A 17,346-nucleotide genomic window follows, 5' to 3' on the forward strand; every position below is an offset into this window, starting at 1 on the left:
GGGAAAAAGAGCATATGAATATATTTTTTAAAAGAGAGAGTTTGGATCCAGTGCACAGTATATGGTGAGCCTTCCAAAAAGAATTGATGATGAATGAATGGATGGGACTGTGAAGTCAAACAGCTCCAGCTTTGTCACTTGTTAGTCACACAGTCTCGTACAGTGCACATCCCTCCCTGCAATGCTTCCACGCCCTTCTCTGCAAAATGGGCTTGCTGAGTAAGGATACTTACCTAGGGCTCACAGATGAGGAAACTGAGACATGGTGGCTAAATAGTTGGTTCAGGGTCTCACAGCTGGTCCTGGAGAGCTCAGGATGCCCACCTGTAGGCTTGTTTTGAGGATTACATAAGACCAGGAATATAAAGTTTCTGGCTCAATATATGTTCATTTCTTCCCGTAGGCAGGCTGGTCTGCCAACCTGGGGGTCTTGGCCAGGCAGACAGAGCATGGGGGAGTCCCCCTGCAGGGACAGGGACCGCACCAGAGGCAGCTAGCTGCATGCTGGTGGTGAGTTGCTGGTGCTTGGGAAGAAAGCTCCAGGTGGATTCTCTGGAGACCACCTTTCCCAGAGGACCATTTCCCGAGGAGCTGTCTCGCCTCCACGGAGTCCAGTCTGCACTGAGGCCAAATAAAGAATGTGCCTTTTCCCAGCAGCCTTCCAACCGCGAGAGTGGAGCCCAGGCTATTCTAACAAGTTGCAATCCTAGGAGAGGGATGTGGAGCCCACGTGGGGGAGAGTGGGGGAAGCAGCACTTGGCACACGACGAGCTGGCCCCTGGACAGGCTCCACCGCCGTCAGCTGCCAGTGACCTTGTTAGGTTCAGTATTGCTCTTGCCATGGACCAGGGCCAGGTATAGGAGGCTTTACCTCCTCCATATGACATCTAATCCACCCAACATCCCTCCAAGGTATCCCCGTTTTACAGGTAGGGAAACTGAAGTAGGTACTGGGAGGTAAGCACACAGCTAGGAGTAACAGAGTGACAGAGTGAGGACTTGAATTTAAGTATCTGACTCAAGAGCCCATATTCTTAACCATGAGTCCTATTTACTGCTCTTCATTGGATAGAAAACTTCTTGGTGAAGCAGAAAGGGTTTTGAGTCCTGGAATGATCAATCTCCTTCCTCCTGGATTTGGCTAATCCAGGACCTGGGGGACCCTAGATTTCTTAAGGCCAGAGCTCCAGCTACTCTTTTAATTTACTCATCCATACGGGAGGCACAGCTGTTGACCTCTTTCCAGGGAATATTTCATCCACTCAACCTTCCAACAAGTGTTTTTAGGGATCTTCCACGTGCCAGGACTTGTTCAAGTGCACAGGATACATCCCGAATGATAATAATTACAACTAACCTGTACTATGTACCAGGCACTATTCTAGACAGTGTACATAGATTAGCTCATTTAATTGTCTCAACAGTCCCACCGATAGCTATTATTAGCCTTTCCATATAGATGAAGAAATCGAGGCACAGAGAGGTCAAGTCATCTGTTCAATGTCCCACAGCTAATGAGCATCAGAGTCAGGATTTGAACCTAGGCAGTCTAGGGTCGGCAGTCAGATATTCAACTGGCCCTGCACTGCTGTGGCTCTCCTAGTCCCTGACTCATGGAACTTCTAGCCTTTCTTTTCCAACAGGCATGTTAAAATAGCACCAAAATAATTTAATTCAGTTTTGTTTGCTGAGAAGCCGACTGAGCAGTGAGAGTGAGTGATCCTGGACTTGTTAAGTGCTAGATGTCATGGGGCCAGTGGGAAGGAGTCCAGGTCATGATTGGGACCCTGGTCTGCTCTCCACCATGACCTTGACAGCTGTGTGCCCTTTGGCAAATCTTGTCACCTCTCTGAGCCTCCATTTCTTTACTTACAAAATGGACACTGCCTCCAAGCATTTTTGTGAAGACTTAACTAGTGTGGCAGATGGAAACAAGATTTTAAAATAGAAGAAAAAAAGGAGAGGGTTTATTATTTCACCAAAGTGAAAATTTGGTCAATTTATGAATGAATGAATGAACGAATAAAGGCATGGTCCTAGCAGGCCTGCAGATTGGCTGCCTGGGTAACAAACAGCTCCCGTCAGGAGGTCTGCTGGAATTTTTCAGGGTCCCATCAGGGCTCTATCCTTGGCCATTTCCCCTTGTCCCTTGAGTTATTTTGCATCTGACTTTGTGTGAGCTTCCGACGCTGTTTCAGCAAGGATTCATTAATGTCTGTTGGGAGGCAGGCCTTGTGCTAGACTCTGGGGAGACGGAGAGGAAAGGGAATGGTCAGTGCCTACAGGGGCTCATAGGCTAAGAGGAGAAGTGATCATAATAACAGCAACAACAACAATGACCAGCAATTAGTGAGCATTTACCACATCCCAGATATTCTATTGAATTTTTATATACATTATTTCATTGACTCATTGCAAGAATTCCATGAATTACTAAAACTGTTGTCCCATGTTACATAGGAGGAAACAGATGTAGACAGGCTAAGTAACTTAGCCAGTTTCACACAGCTCTGAAATTATAGAGACAGGCATGAATTTGCAAAAGAAGATGTGCATACAAACAACCTTCTTATAAGGTAGTAACAACGGTGTATCCTACTCACGGGGCCACGACAGGCCTCTTGGGGTTCAGAAAGAGAAGGGAAGCAGGGTGATGGTGGTGGTGGTGCTGGTGAGGATGACAGTAGTGATGGTGATGGTGCTGTTGGCGGTAGCGATGAGGATGTTCGTGATGGTGGTGGTGGTGGTGATACTGGCAGTGGCCGTGATAAAGATAATGGTGATGATGATGATAATCCTCGGGTTTGTTGAGCTTCTGCTTTATGCCGGGCTCTGACCTGGGTGCTTTCTGCTGTCTCATTTCATCCTCCTAACAACTTTCCAGTGTCAGGGTCATCATCTCCATTTGACTCATGAGGACTCTGAGCTGGAGACAGGCTAAGTGGCCTGCCCAAGGGCACGCATCCAGTCTGAGCCAGGCTGGAGATTGCACATGCCTCACTGCAGAGCCACCACTCTTTCCCGTACCAGAGTCCCTAACCGGTGGGCCACGGGGCTGGGCATCCCGGAGATGCTCCACAGATACCTACTGAACAAATATTGAGTGAATGGATTCCCAAGAGGTCAAAGCCTTAAGCCCAGAAGACAGAAATAACATGTCTCAAGTGAGTATGTGGAACCATTATTTCAATAGATGTGCTGGTGCTGTGATGACTAAAATACAAGTTAATTGTGAAGCATTACGTTCATGTGGCGTTTGTATCGTTCCTTATTTTCCCAATAAAGAGATATAAAGAGCACAGTTAGGAGGAGTTTTGAGAAATATTTTCACACGAAAAGGAAGTCCTCTTGCTGAAAATGGTGGAAAGCATCGTGCTGTCCTGCGTGACGGGTCAAGTGCTTTGTCCCGTGTCTAGGACAGAGGTCACTGAGAAGAGGGAGGAAACCCACCAGGCTGGGGGTCGGGAGCCTGTGGCATTTGTCCTGAGTCTACTAGTGACTTACTAGACCTGAGCTATCACTTTCCACGACTGTCTCCCTAAGACCGGACACCAACATCTAAGATTTCCCAAGTGGCTATTGAATGCTTGCATGCATGAATGAATGAATAATGAAAGAAAGGATGAGTGAATTATGATGAAAGGTGCTCAGGGAGCCCATGGAGGGATGTTTTCCCCAAGGAGTGCTTGAAACTGAGAGTTTCTTAGCTGGAGAGCAGAATTAGAATGCAGGGGTTCAGCAGGTGAACTGCAGACACCCAGCTCTGTGTGGTGGGTGATGCGGCCAAGGGGGCACTCCCAGGAGGCCAGCTCTTGACCCTGAGATGTCTATGTTGGAGAAGGGGTGGTGGCTGGAGTTTGGCTGTGAGGTCACTCTCAGCAAGGCTGTGCTCACCATTGGGGATGCATTTTTTAAAACTCAAGTGCAAGTTGACAGCTGGCAGTGATATAATATTCTCACATTCTCTGCTTCCCACAGGCCTCCCTCCAACACAGCCCTCCCAGCTCTTAAAAGCCTCTGATATATCTCGACCATGAGACCACGGCCGGCTCTCGGCAGGTAAGCCCCCCATCCTTCCCTCACACCGGGGGCATGGACCAAGTTCAGCACGGCCCTGAGACACAGGCCGTGCTTGTGGCCAAGAGGAAGGGTGGACTGACTTCAGCCTTGGCAGGAGAATGGAGCCCTGTATTCTACCAAGACTTCAGGAAAAGTGGCCAAATGCCCAGAGTCCTGAAGCTGGCATTCTGACCGATGGCAGCATCTGGCGCTGAGAACATATCCTGGGGCAGCATCCAGGGAACCAGCTCTGACCCTATGTCAGCCTTTACTGCTCAGGAAAAGCTCAAGCAAAAATCTGCCTTTCTGGGTTTCTGCTTCCCTGCTTGAAAAGTGAGGGGATAGGATTCAGTGAACTGGGCAGGCCATGAGCCAGCTCTTCCAGGTCAGCCAAGGTCGTGGGCTGGGGGGAGGAATGGTGGGGACGGCAGCTGTCTGCCCCTTCCCTCCCTAGGACTCATCTCCTTTTCCATTGCTCTATGGACCTCTGGTCCACGGAGAGCCTGCGCTGGGCTTTGTGTGTGCCATGTGTGTTCATGTGTGCAAGGGGGGCTGGGACCTGTGTCCCTTCCAGCAAACTGTGCTTAAAGTTGAACTGAAACATGGACAGTAACCAGACCTGCACCTGCCCTGTCATGGGCACACCATGGTCACTGTCAGCTGCATTGCCCAAATGGGAAGGGCAGAGGCTGCCCATGTGCTGAGAGCATGGGAGGGCCTGCAGCAGAGTGTGGGGGCGAAGATCAAGCTGGGTGAGGGGCAATGTGGGGTGGGAGACCAGGTTACCTAACCTAAGTGAGGCCTTCGTTCGTGCAGGAGTGAGTGCCGGGCAAACTCATGGGCAGGGCAGGCCAGAACTGCTGCCCAGGAGATGAGCCCTGTCTGAAGGAGGAGATGATGTACAAATAGCCACAGTCCAGGAAACCTGTGAAGGTGGGAGGGGTCCAGTCTGTCTGGGTTTGGTTTGAGGTGGTTCAAAGAAGACCATTTGAGCCCCGCCCCACAGAAGTGAGCCACGCCCACTCAGTGGGAACCGATCAGGCGTAGTACTAGGCTGGTGGGCGGCCAGGGAGGAAGGGTGAAGCCAAGGCAGTGCGACTTGAGGGTTACAAGCCACAGCCTCTACTCCCTGTGCGTTCGGGTCCTGCCTTAGTCCTGTGGTGGAACCAGCCCATTCCCTCCTGTGGAAGGAGTTGGAGAATCCTCTTCTAAGAAGGAAAGGCCCCATGGGACCACCTGTGTTCTTTAGAAGGAGTTCCTCCAGGTATTTAGATTTAAAAAAAGAGAGAAAGAGAGAAAGAGAAGAAAGAGAGAAAGGAAGAAAGGAAGAAAGAAAGAAAGGCCATTTGAAAGAGACACTTTAACTGGGCTTTGAAGGATGAGTAGAAGTTCACCAAATAAAAAATGGAAGAAGGTCATTCTAGGCAGAGGAGACAGCAAGTGCAAAGGTGGAGTGGCTGAGGTGTAGGCACAGAGGAAGAGTGGTAGACACGGGGCTGGGAAAAGTGGGTAGGCCTTTGAATGCCAGGCCAGGGAGTTGGGTTCGGTCCTATATGACCAAGGAAGGAAGAGGGTCAGCTTCCTTGGTGCCAAGAGAGGCCTCTGGACTCCCAGGAGCCCCGGGAGTAGCTGAGAGTGAAGACAGGGGCTCATATCAGAGCCTACTGAACATCAGCAATGGGAAGCCCAGGGCAGGACGCCCTCACTGAAGTGTCTGTGGCCCCACTGGGGCTCTTCAGGTCTCCCGATGCAGAGCAACCCCAGGAGTGCTGGGGTCCCTGTCCTGTGCTGGGGGCCTCTCCAGTGGAGGGCTGCTGGGCTTCCCATCAGAGCCCCTTTTCCCTGCCCTACCCAGCTCTCCTCTTCCCCTGTCCCTGAAGACCACCAGGCTGCTCCCCCAGGGCTGCGCTCCCTAAGGATGCGGTGCTGTTACCAAGGCCCTTCCCAGCCCTCTCCTCTCCACTGCATAACAAAGGAGCTCCTGCCCTAGAGTCGTTTTCTGTGTGGTGGGTAACACTTAGCAATTTGGTAGTTTTACAGTTTCCTTTCTTGGCAGAATTCAAAATGCCTTCACATCTGTCGTCTCATGGGACAGAGGAAAGTGTCGGCTCTGAGGCCCGAGAGTGTGGGACTTCAGCCCGGCCTTGTCACTCCCCTGGGGAGCAGTGTCACTGCCCAAGTCTCAGGGTCTTCATCTCCTAAATATCCACCTCCGCGTGTGGGGCCAGAATCCAAGGCCAGAGCTCATGTGAAAGGCCAGCCCAGTGGGTCACCTGGACACTTCCATTCTGTGCTGCTCCCCCAGCTACTTCCCTGTGATGGAGCAGGTGGCCACCGATGGGCTGTGGTAGCCTGGAAAGGCCCGTGGGAGGTGGCATGTGCAGTTTGCACCTGTGCCTTAACAGGCAGGTAGGCCAGTGGACTTGATTTTGCTTTGAAAAGTTTGTTCAGCAGATCTTTCCTGACACCTCCTCTGTTTCAGGCTCTGGTACACTGGGGGCCCAGGCAGGAATAAGATGGTCCCTTCTCTAGAAGGGACATGTAAACAAGTAGCAACACACTGTAAGAAAGGAAGAGCGTTGTGGAAGAGGGGGCATGTGAGCCGGCGCTGGAAGGATGAGTAGGAGAGATCAAGAGGGAAGGGAGCGAGGGCCTTGCAGGCAAAGGGGCCAGCAGGTGCAAAGGCATCGCTGTGGGAAACATCCTGACCGGTGGCGCATCAGTGATGAATTTTATGATGACCTGCCCTGCATGGTTCCCTGTCCCAGAAAAGCCTGGTGCCTGCCCCCTTGTCAGCTCGGGAGGGTCAGATCCTGGCCAGGCTTCACAGCTCAAGAGGGATGTCAGTGTGCTCTGAGACACGGCCAGGTGTGCATCCTCTGGTGCCCAGGGCAGCACGGAGCTTCTGAGGCTTTTCTTGGTTGGAGTTGAGGACACGTGTTACCCACAAACTCAGAAGTAGTCCTGGAGACGTTACTGGTGTGTTTGTGCAGGGGCCTGGGATAGAGATGAATAAACGTGTTCCCTGCCCCAAGTACAGAGGACAGGGTGGACAGGCCCCAAAGGCCCGTATCACATAGCTACTGATGCTCTAATTGGAAGCATTCAAAGTGCTCTGTGGCTGTAGAGGAGGGGCAGCCAGAAGGCAGGAGTAAGAGGGCAGCATAAGGAGGAAATCTGAACCAGACGGTAATAATGAGAAGAATTATCAAAACCAATGATTATCGAGCACCTATTAGGTGCCAGGCACTGCTCTAAGTGTTTTGTATGGATTTACACTACACCTACACAACAAAGCCATGAGGCAGGGCGGTTATCATCCTCTTTTACAGATGAGGAGAACTGATGCACAGAGAGGCTGCATAACTGTCCCAGAGACACACAGCTGGGAAGTGGCCTAGCCAGGCTGAACCCGGGCAGTCTGGCCTCAGAGTCCATGCTTGAATGACCTGGTATAGCCAGACACTAAGCCCTCTCTAAGAACTAGAAACACCAACAGGGTTGGGACCATACCTGTCTCGCTCAAGCGCATAGTAGGCACTCAATATAAACGCTCTCACTAACACACGGCATGGATGAACTGGGCCCTGAAAGAGTTGGGACAGAAAATGAGAATCGGGACAGGCCCTGCGGATGGAGGTTGCAGCTGGAACAGAGGCCTTGGGTACCAGCACTTGGGGTTGCTTGGCGGCCCTGCCAGATCTGAGCACTGGAAGGCTGGAGGGAACCAGATAAGGAAGGCAGAGTCTGAAAGGCAGCTTCTCAGGCTGACCCTTTCTGTTCCAAAGACGTGGCACCTGCCCACCTTCCCCTGCAGGCCATCCCCACCCGACCTGTCCCACATCAAGAAAGGGAGGGGGCCATGACTTTTGTGTCCGTACACCTCTGTCATCCATTCCTTCAAAGGCTCCCAGAGGCCCATCTGGGAACAGGACCACAGGTTCCCCAGAGGCAGAGGAGGCTCGTACCACCCAGGAGGGGCTCAGGAAAGACAATTCAAAACACTCTTGGCTTTCTGAATGTTTGAGGCTTCCGGGAATAGATGTTTTTCTAAGATCCTTCCTTCCTTCCAGCTCGATGGGCTATGCATGGGAAACTAGGGCTGGGACTTAGCTCTGTGGTTTCCTAGCTGGGCGCCCTTAGGTGAATTGATTCTGTACCTGTTTCCATCTCCATAAAGTAGGAATAAAAGCAGCTACAGAATTAAAGTTTGGGGAAACTCCCGTTAAGAACAAGACTCAGTGAAAAGTTGTTTCTCGGCTTCCTGGGACCTCAGTTTTCTCCATAAAATGAAGAACTGGAGAATGTTGATTTTTAATGCCAGCCAGGCTTAACATTCTAGGTTTCAAAGCTGCCAACACCAGTGGACTAGATATATAGACGTAGTTACACACATATATGGGCTATACACCTGTAAGTATATCCAATTTAATCATTTTTACAAATTTAAATATACACTAAATTAAATTTAATATAAACATATCACTGACAGCATCTTTTATCATGTTTTCTTCTAATTGAAAAAGTAATACCTATTTATGGAGAAAATTTTGGAAAGCACAGGAAAAGAAAAAATTCACCCACTGTTCTACATTTGACACTGCTTCTTACATATTTAGTGAATGCCTCTCCCATCTTTTTTTTTTCCTATGCACATACGCAGATTATTTTCAAAACAGTTTTGGGGTTGTGTTCTGCGTCCTATTTTTTAACTCAGGCTGAGCTGTTGAACCAGGTGTCCGGGCGGGGCCGGCGTCCCTGTGCCCGAGAGGAACCGGAGGCGGCTGCTGTCACAGCTGTTCTGGGCCCCCTGGCCCGCTCTTGCCAGGGCGCTGGCTGCAGGCACCTGACCTACGGATGTTCTGGGTCTCTGGCGGGTGCACATTTTACACTAATTTTAGCTGAGCCTCTCAGGCCCGCTGGCCTTGGGGGCCGCACATAATGGACGCCTTATGTGGACAGCTGCCGACAGCGCAGGAAGAAGTGTCCCACCTTAAAATGTTCCTCATCACCGGCCAGTCCTCTGCTCTCAGAGAACAAGCCAGCTCCCTGTTCCTTCTCTCACTAGGAAGGGGCCGTTGTTGACGTTACCAGCCCAGCAGGCTGGACCTGGCGGGCAGGTGGCCCACCAAACACATGGGCGATTGCTTCTCTGGATGGGGCCGTGTTTTTACAGGACAGGCTTGGATTTGAACTGGAACAGCTGAGAGAGATTTCCTGAGAAATTGCTGGGTGGTGAGTTTGCAGCAGGGCAGCTGGGCGTCTGAAATGCCCCTGGGTATATAGAGAGAGCCTTCCAGAGCCTCCCCTTAATGCTTTACCTTTGTCAAGTATGTACAAATTTACAATGTCCTTTGACATCCTTCTTCGTCCCGATGACAGCCCTGTGTATTGGGTGACAGAATTCCCATTTTACAGGCAAGGGAACTGAGGCTGAGAAGGGCAAGTAATCTGCTCAAGGCCCCCTAGCAAGTAAGTGGCAGGGACTTGAACAAGAAGTGGGTTTCTCTCACCCCAAGTCCAAGGCTGTTTCTGTTCCTTGGACCCATCTAGGTAAGCAGTTAAACCTGATTCATTCCATCTACTCTGTGTTTCCTTACATTTGGTATTGGTTTTTCAAAATGGAGATACTTTCATTTTCACCTTCAAAGTCATTCATGTTTACTAAAAATAAAAACAGCTAGTTGGTCTGTTTCTAAAGCACCAACCTGATCATGGGAGCCTCTTGCTTCAAAATGCAGGAAGGCTCTCTTTGTCTGTGAGGTAAAGTCCACATGCCTTCACCTGACACCTGACCTTCACAGCTTGCTCTAGCTCCCCACCCCACTCTCTCCAAGTCCAGGCTCCCCCAGCACTTAGATATCTCTACCGAGGCACCAAGGTAGGGTTGGAAACTTTCCTTATGATCTGCCTCTTGAGCAGAATGTAGCCACAAGGCAGGAAACCAGTAGGTTACTCATTTCCATGTCCCTGGGGCCCAAACAGGGCCAGACACAGTGCCAAGACCAGTAAATGTATTGGTCCCCAACCCACGTCCTTCATGAGAAACTGGAGCTTTGATCGAGGCTTAGAAGTCAGCTGAGGCCTGCCCAGCAGCCGCCAGCCCAATAAGGAAGTGGCTGCTTGGCTGGGCTCCCAGGAGGGGCCTGCAGGGCCAAGTCAAGAAACGCCAACCCTGGGCAGGCTAGAAGGAGGAAACGGAAGGGCGTCCCCCAGATGTGTGCTGGAGACCAACCCCTCCCCCACCCCTCCCCTGACCCTAGTCCCATAGTCACAATACAGCCTGTGTAAAACATCCCCAGCCCGGACAGTGGCTCTTTGACCCAAGTCCGATGCTCTTCAGGAACAATCCATAGGATCACATGCTGCTCTGGAGGAAAAATGTTCTCTAGGGACTATCTTGGCTTAGTGAGGGCAGGACCCTTTCTCTCTGACCCCATGTAGGACTCCTCTCTGTGTCGGGGACCCTCCGTCTCCCAGACTCTGGTGCTCTGGACATTATTGTGGGAGAGGCAGAGTCCTTAGGGTCCCACAGCCTCAGATCCTGCCAGTCTCATTTGCTAGGGGCTCCATCTCTTTGAGCCTCAGTTTCCCCATCTGCAAAATGGGATGAATGATACCAACCTTTCAGGGTTATTGTATCTTGAGGGAAAGTGTTTTTCAAAAAGCCGAAGCAGAGCAGCAGGCATACAGGGAGTGCCTGTGCTTCTTCTTCTGGAGGGTTTGTTCTCAGTGCCTCAAGAGCCTTCCTGAGAAGTGCCCGGACTGCTCAGTGAGGGTGGGGCTTTCTGGGGAGAGGTGCTGGGGCAGCTGCACATGGCCCATCCTTCTGGCAGCCACCACTTTTCTGATTCTGATCTGGTCTTGGGAATTTAGCCAAAGACGCACCTTTTGTTTTCTAATGAAACCCGTGGAAAAGTAGATTTTTTTATAATAGAGTTGTTTCACTCCACTTTCAACTTTGTAGGAAGATGCCTTTTATTCCTTTGCTCATTCATCTGTTCATTTATCTTCCAAATATATCCATGGCTTTGACCACCTGTCAGATGTGGCCAGAGATGCACCAATAGGCCATGCAGGGACCCTACGTTCCAGGAGCCCCACCGTCTCACTAATAATTGTCATCTAGTGTGAAAATGCAAGAATGACATGGGGAAGGCACAGTGTTGGGGGAGGGAGCAATCGTCTCTTGCAGGATTGATTGAGAAAGGTTCCGTGAAGAAGGTGGCATCCATATGGGCCAGTTAGGAAGCGTGGAGGAAAAAGACCCCAGTCTCCAAAGACATAGAAGCATAAAATCCCAAGAATAAACTTAGGAAGGCATCATGAATTGGTCTATAAGTTAAATGAAGTCCCAATTAAAATACCAACAAAATTTGTTCATAAAATAAGTATGAAGTATATTTGGAAAAATCAACATGGATAAATAGCCTAGAAAAATTCAATGTTGGTAAAAGAAGAGGCCTGTGGCTCACTGGACCGGAACCGAGCAGCTGGAAATAGACATGAACGTGGTGTTTAGAATTAGAGATAAAAAGGTAGATGATCCCTAACATGCTATAAAGACAACCAGTTAGCTATTTGTAGATAAAAAAAAAAGAGAATAAAACTAGATCCAAAATTCAGTCCTTTAATCAAAGTATTTCCTAGGTGAAAAAAAAACAGGAAGCCAGAAAGTTACCAGAAGAAAAACAATAAGGAAATATTCCTATCACATTGGAATAGGGAATGCTTCCTTAAATATAAAACTAAATCCAGAAATCATGAAAGAAAATAATTAAAAACTCTATGGGAAAATCAAAGTTAAAGAATGATAACAAACTAAGAAGAGTATTTCAACACGTATATGATGGGTAAAAGGTTCATAGCACTAAAATTGAAAGAGCTTGTAAATGAAGTGAAGACAAATCATCGGTAGAAAAATGGGCAGAGAATATGAACAAGCAATTTGCAAATGATAAAATACAGGGCCTAGTAAGCATATGAAGGGTGGTCACCAGTAGTCAGAGGATAATCGTTAAAGAATCAAGATGTACTTTGCAGGTGGCCCATTTCCAAGACTGAAAATACTTGGGAAGATAAGGAAGGAATGGGGCCTAGGGGCACTTGAGCACTGTTAGTGGATTGGGAATTGATACATTTTCTAGAGGGGAGATTTAGCAATATGCACCAGCATCTTCAAATGTGCATCCCCTTCAACTCAGCAGTCCACTTCCAAACAGGTATCCTAAGGAAACAATCAAAAAGTGCCTGGAATTGTATGTAGAAGAAGGCAACAAGCACACTGATTAAGAGAGAAGCATCAGAGGTCACAGAGACCTGGTTTTAAGCTGTGTGACCCTGGAAAAGTTACTTAACATCTCTGAGCATGAGTCCTTATCTGTAAAGTGGGCATAATAATAATACCACCTTCATAGGTGAGATATGAGATATGAGATTTTGTTGTGAGATAATATTCAATGAGATGATACTTATAAAACTCATGTATATAAGTAAATAAATATGTGTAAATTTACACATATACTTATACATAAAATTCAATGAGATAATACTTTATAAAACTCTTAGCAGGGCTGGGCCCACAGTAAGTACTCAATAAATGTTGGCTATTTTGTTATTACCAATAAGGCTGTTTACCATAGTGTTGTTTATAATAGTGAATTTGGAAACAACCAAATTGTCCATCACTAGGTTACTCAGTAAACAAATGCTCATGGAGATGTAGCCATCTAGAGAACTGTGTTTATGGGTCAGAAAGATGCTTTTCACATAATAGTGTAAGATTATTTTTTTAAAAGAAGTCAAAAGAATGTAGAAAGTGGATTCCAGATGGTATACATCTGTGTATCTAGAAAAGTACCATTGATTCTTGTTATTCACAGTAGTTAAGTTCTACAAAGTTCCACAAACACTGAATTAGTGAACACTGAACCATTGTTCCTAGGGGAAATATGGGGTTAGGTTCCTGTGAGCCTCTGGTCACAACATTCTTGTCAACCTATCAAAACATAACCTTGTTTTATGTGTGTTTCTGTCTAAAACACCTTGTTTAATTTATATTGTTGATTCATTAGCATTGAACTCATGGCAAACAGCCCTGTAACTCTTGCCTGAAGGAAGCTTACCTAACATATGTGTTTTCTCTGTAAGGCACATCACTGTGAAATCACTGACAAAAATGCAAAGATCATAACACTAAAGAGACTGTAAAAAGGACACTGGTTTACATATGGGAGCTGAAATAAGAAGCAGTGTCATCTTTTTGACCTCAGCTAGGAACACACACGTGGGGAAACTCAAGTCTTTTGCTCTGCGCACGTCTGCAAATGACCACCAAAGCACCATGAGCATTGATTTCGGGGTTACAAACCAATTTTAGTGAGTAAGTGAATTTGCAAATACAGAATCCTTGAATAATGACAATCGACTGTATCTAAAAAAGATGGTCGTGTTACTGTTAGTCATCTGAGGGTCAACATAAAAATTAATTTCCCCCTCTTTCTTCCTTGTACTTACAATGCTTTAACTTTTTATGGCAGACATGTGTAAGCAAAATCAGGCAAAGCAATAGTTATTTTTATTTCAGAAAGAAAAACTTGTCATTGATGGCCTTACATTGTCAAGATAAAAGTCAAGCTCAGTAGAACGATAAAAACAGCTAATACTGTTAGATATTGCTACCACAAGCCACATAGGCTTCTAAGCCCTTTACATATATTAATTCATGTACTTCTCACCCCAAGAGATAAGTACTAATTATTCTCATTTTACAGATGAGAAAACTGAGACAAAGCGAGGTCAGATAATTTGCCAAAGGTCAGAGCTAGTAAGAAGCAAAGTCCAGAGTGGCACCCAGGCTGTCTGGTTCCAGAATCCATGCTTTCAACCAAAATTCTATGAGAGCCTGCTCAGTGCCTAGCCTGAGGCTGGGTTGCAGAGACACCCAGCAGAATCTGACCAAGGGACTTCCTGTCTAGAATGAGGGCAGCGACAGGGTGCACCAGCATTGTGGGCTCCTGGAGGGGGGCCTTCCCAGCCCAGCCTGAGGGCTCAGAGAAGGTGGCACTTTATAGCCCAGCACTCCAGGCCCCCACAGTCTGGCTACCCTTCCTGTCTTACCTCCTTACAGGCACACCTTCCCTCCCACCAGGGCATCCCACCCCCAGCCTTATCCAACCATCCCCCTCTCCTTAAGCCTTCTCATACATATGGTCCTTCTGCCCATCCCCCAAGGCTTGGCTCAAAACTTAGCTCTTTTCTCAAGCCATCAGTGAGAAGCGAGGGCTCCTTCTCCTGATCGCCTCTCTAATTTGGAACTATATGGCCATTATCTCTACTCACCTGTGCATCTGTCCCTGCTAATGAACTTGTCTGGGAAATCTTCGAATCCCTAGCACCCAACATACCCCTCTCACATTCCCTCTATCAATAAAAGTGTGTTAAATGAATACATGAACAAACAAAAGGAAATACCTAAGATTCTAAGGCCCCAAAGGTGTCGGCCAGCTAGATGGTAGCACAGTTGTTGTTGAAGGCTGCCAAGGCTCTGGAGGACTCTGGAGGGCTGAGCTGTCTGGCCACAGAATCGGGAGGCAGAGTTGACAGGGCTGCAAGACCAACATTAGCCAGGGTGTTGTTTCTGTGGCTTCTGAAAAACCCCCACTCCAGTGGGAAAGACTAAGAAAGGTCCCATTCAGTTTCTCTTGGCATTTCCAAGGGAAAGGATGGGGTTTGCATTGGCTGGGCCAGGGACATCTTTTCTAAAATAGCTTCATGCATATTCAACTGCTCCCTGAAATAGTCGGGTGGCTATTTTAAGCAGCTTCTACTCAGATGCCCACACATAATGGCATCTACCTTGAGCATGTAAACCAGCAAGAAGCAAAGAGAAGAGTACGAGAGGACAATGATAGGAGGCTTGGGATGGATGCCTGCCACTCCTCCCCCACCCCTTGGTGTGTTTTCCTCTCCAGGACTCTCTTGCATGAAATTGAAAGTCATGGTTACTATGACAACTCACTGGAGGAGTTTTCCCAGCCAGTGACCTCACCCGGCCCGGATCTCTGAAGGCACAACTACACCCGGGCGGCCATTAACTTAAGGCACAATAATGTTAAGTCCGTACCATAAGTCGGTTAGTTTACTCCTGAGAGTGTCCCTGAGTGCCTGTTTCCTTATGGTTTGCACACAATTCTAACAAGTCCCCAGCAGATCGGAAGTGCAGGCAGTGGGAAGGCAGTGAGAGTTAGGACCCTAACGTCAGGAGGCTGAGGTTACAGCAGACAACCTGGCTGTTAGGGTAAAGAAGGAACAACTCTCCAAAGGAAACATTTATTAACAAATAGGCTCCGAAGCATCAGTAGGTACCCAGCGCCATTTGCTGGGAAAATAAAGATAAATAAGACACGGGTCATGGCATGAACATGGGAATAAACAATGGTACATGTATTTATCTAGGCTCTAACTTTGTTACCCCACCCCCCTAAAAAAAAGATTAAAAAAAAAAAAGAAATTGGGAATACAGTGTTCTAAGTGCTGAACTCAGAAATGCAATGTCATAAGTGGTTGAGGTAAGGACAGTGGATTAATCAGGAAGGAAAGAGATCTCTCTGGGGCGGTTGGGAAGGTGAGGCTTGGGCAGAGGGATAAGAACTCTTGGAAGATAAGCAGGTGGTGGCCTCTGTTCGAGATGGCGGGCACAGCACCTGCGAGGATCAGAGGTGGGAAACAGTGGGTCTGTTTGGGGACTTCCCAGCTGAGGGCGGCTAGAGTGAGAGGGAGGGAGGGGAAGGAGGAGGAAGAGAGGTAGATGACGAGAGAAGAGGTGGGAGAGGCCTCAGAGCCACACCCCTGGGGCTTTGGCGGCCCTGCTGCATCAGAGGACCCTCCAGAATAGCTCTCTGGAGCTATTGCACATTTAGGCAGAGCTCCCTACCCACTTAGGTCTCCTCTGAACGTCTCCCTGTGTCATAACACAGAACAGTGATGGGGAGAAAGTGAGATTATGTTAAACGCTTCACGGTGAGAGGTGTGACTCTTAAGAATGAGTTGAAAGTTCATTCCAGCTTCTCAGGATGTGGATCAGAAATATAAAGTGAACAGGGAAGCTGGAAGCCCAGGTCCCGGCAGGAGGGCTGTGATGGGGAGGGACTGACATAGGGGCCCCGGGCCTCAGTCAGCTCAGCTGTATGCCAAGAAGAGATTGCTTACTTTTATAGGTCTGAGTTTATGCTTATACTGTTGCCCCAGAGTCACCCAGAAAAGGTTCTGCTTTGTTCAGGGCACCATGGGAATGGCAGGAGAGTGTGTGATACCTTTTAGAAAGATGGTCACTCAGAGGGATTGGACAAGAGCAATAAATGAAGCTTAAGGAGGGAAGGCATCCTCTCTAGAGGACATCAGTCTAGCGAGGCCTGACCACACATTACATCTCAGATGGCTTCTTTGAAGGCCTCAGGAACCATCAGCAAGAATCCCGGTGCCCAGAGGTGCTGCAGGTCTGTCCTTTTCCTGCCGTGAGTTCCTCCATCTGCACATCACTTCTTTATTCTTCTCTTGTTCGTTGATTCATTCATTCATTCATTCATTCATTCATTCATTCATTCACTCATGCCGTTAGAGCTACAGACTGGGAGATTACTGTTCTCTTGTTGGCATGGGTAACGGTTTCCTCACTGAATTTTCAGGGATCTGTGAAACCCTTGAAGTTATAAGAGAATGAATGTATATCCCATGTTCTTTTTCTGAAGACATGGCATGTAGCTTTCAACAGATTCTCAAAGGGGCAGGTGACCCAAAAAAGGTTAAGAACCACAGATAGAGATGGGAATTGTTTTATTTTAAAACAAATGATTACACCTTTTGGTAGACAAGCAGGGCCAGGAAGTGCCCAGTGAAATTCCAAGTTCTGCGTCGAGCTGTCTCAGGTAATGAGGTGGCCCCGGGGTCTCTGTGAGGTATCCCCGGCATCTCTGTTCACCCAATTTGTGGGCATACCCTGCAGCTGAGCCTGGCCCAGAGGCCTTCCTGGCACTGAGGGAGGGCAAGATCTCCAACTGAAGGCCCCTCTCTATTTCTTTCTCTTCCCAAGCACAGTCTCTCTTCAGGGCCCCTTTCCAACTTGTGCTTGGCAGAAAGTAAGGAGGTCCTTCTGTGTTGGGTAGATTTAGAAAGCTGGAAGAAATCTGGGAAAGGAGGAAGCATATGAGCTGGAGTTGCAGGAGCCTGGGTATTGAATAAGGCTTTGAACATAAGGGGCTTCTGAAGTTTATCGATCAGTTGTAAAAG

General features: G+C 48.2%; 1 protein-coding gene across 5 annotated transcripts in view; it reads left to right on the forward strand.

Annotated features, from left to right (window-relative positions):
- The window catches only part of HIVEP3 (HIVEP zinc finger 3), a 454,010-nt gene that overhangs the window by 287,167 nt on the left and 149,497 nt on the right, over positions 1–17,346 (forward strand). For all 5 annotated transcript variants that reach the window (XM_074376695.1, XM_074376700.1, XM_074376698.1 and 2 more), the window contains one exon: positions 3,979–4,059. The gene's annotated coding sequence lies outside the window, so the exon portion shown is untranslated. The remainder of the gene's footprint in view (positions 1–3,978; positions 4,060–17,346) is intronic.

The sequence above is a fragment of the Camelus bactrianus genome, chromosome 13 (genome assembly GCF_048773025.1).
Source record: "Camelus bactrianus isolate YW-2024 breed Bactrian camel chromosome 13, ASM4877302v1, whole genome shotgun sequence".
Taxonomy (NCBI): Eukaryota; Metazoa; Chordata; class Mammalia; order Artiodactyla; family Camelidae; genus Camelus; species Camelus bactrianus.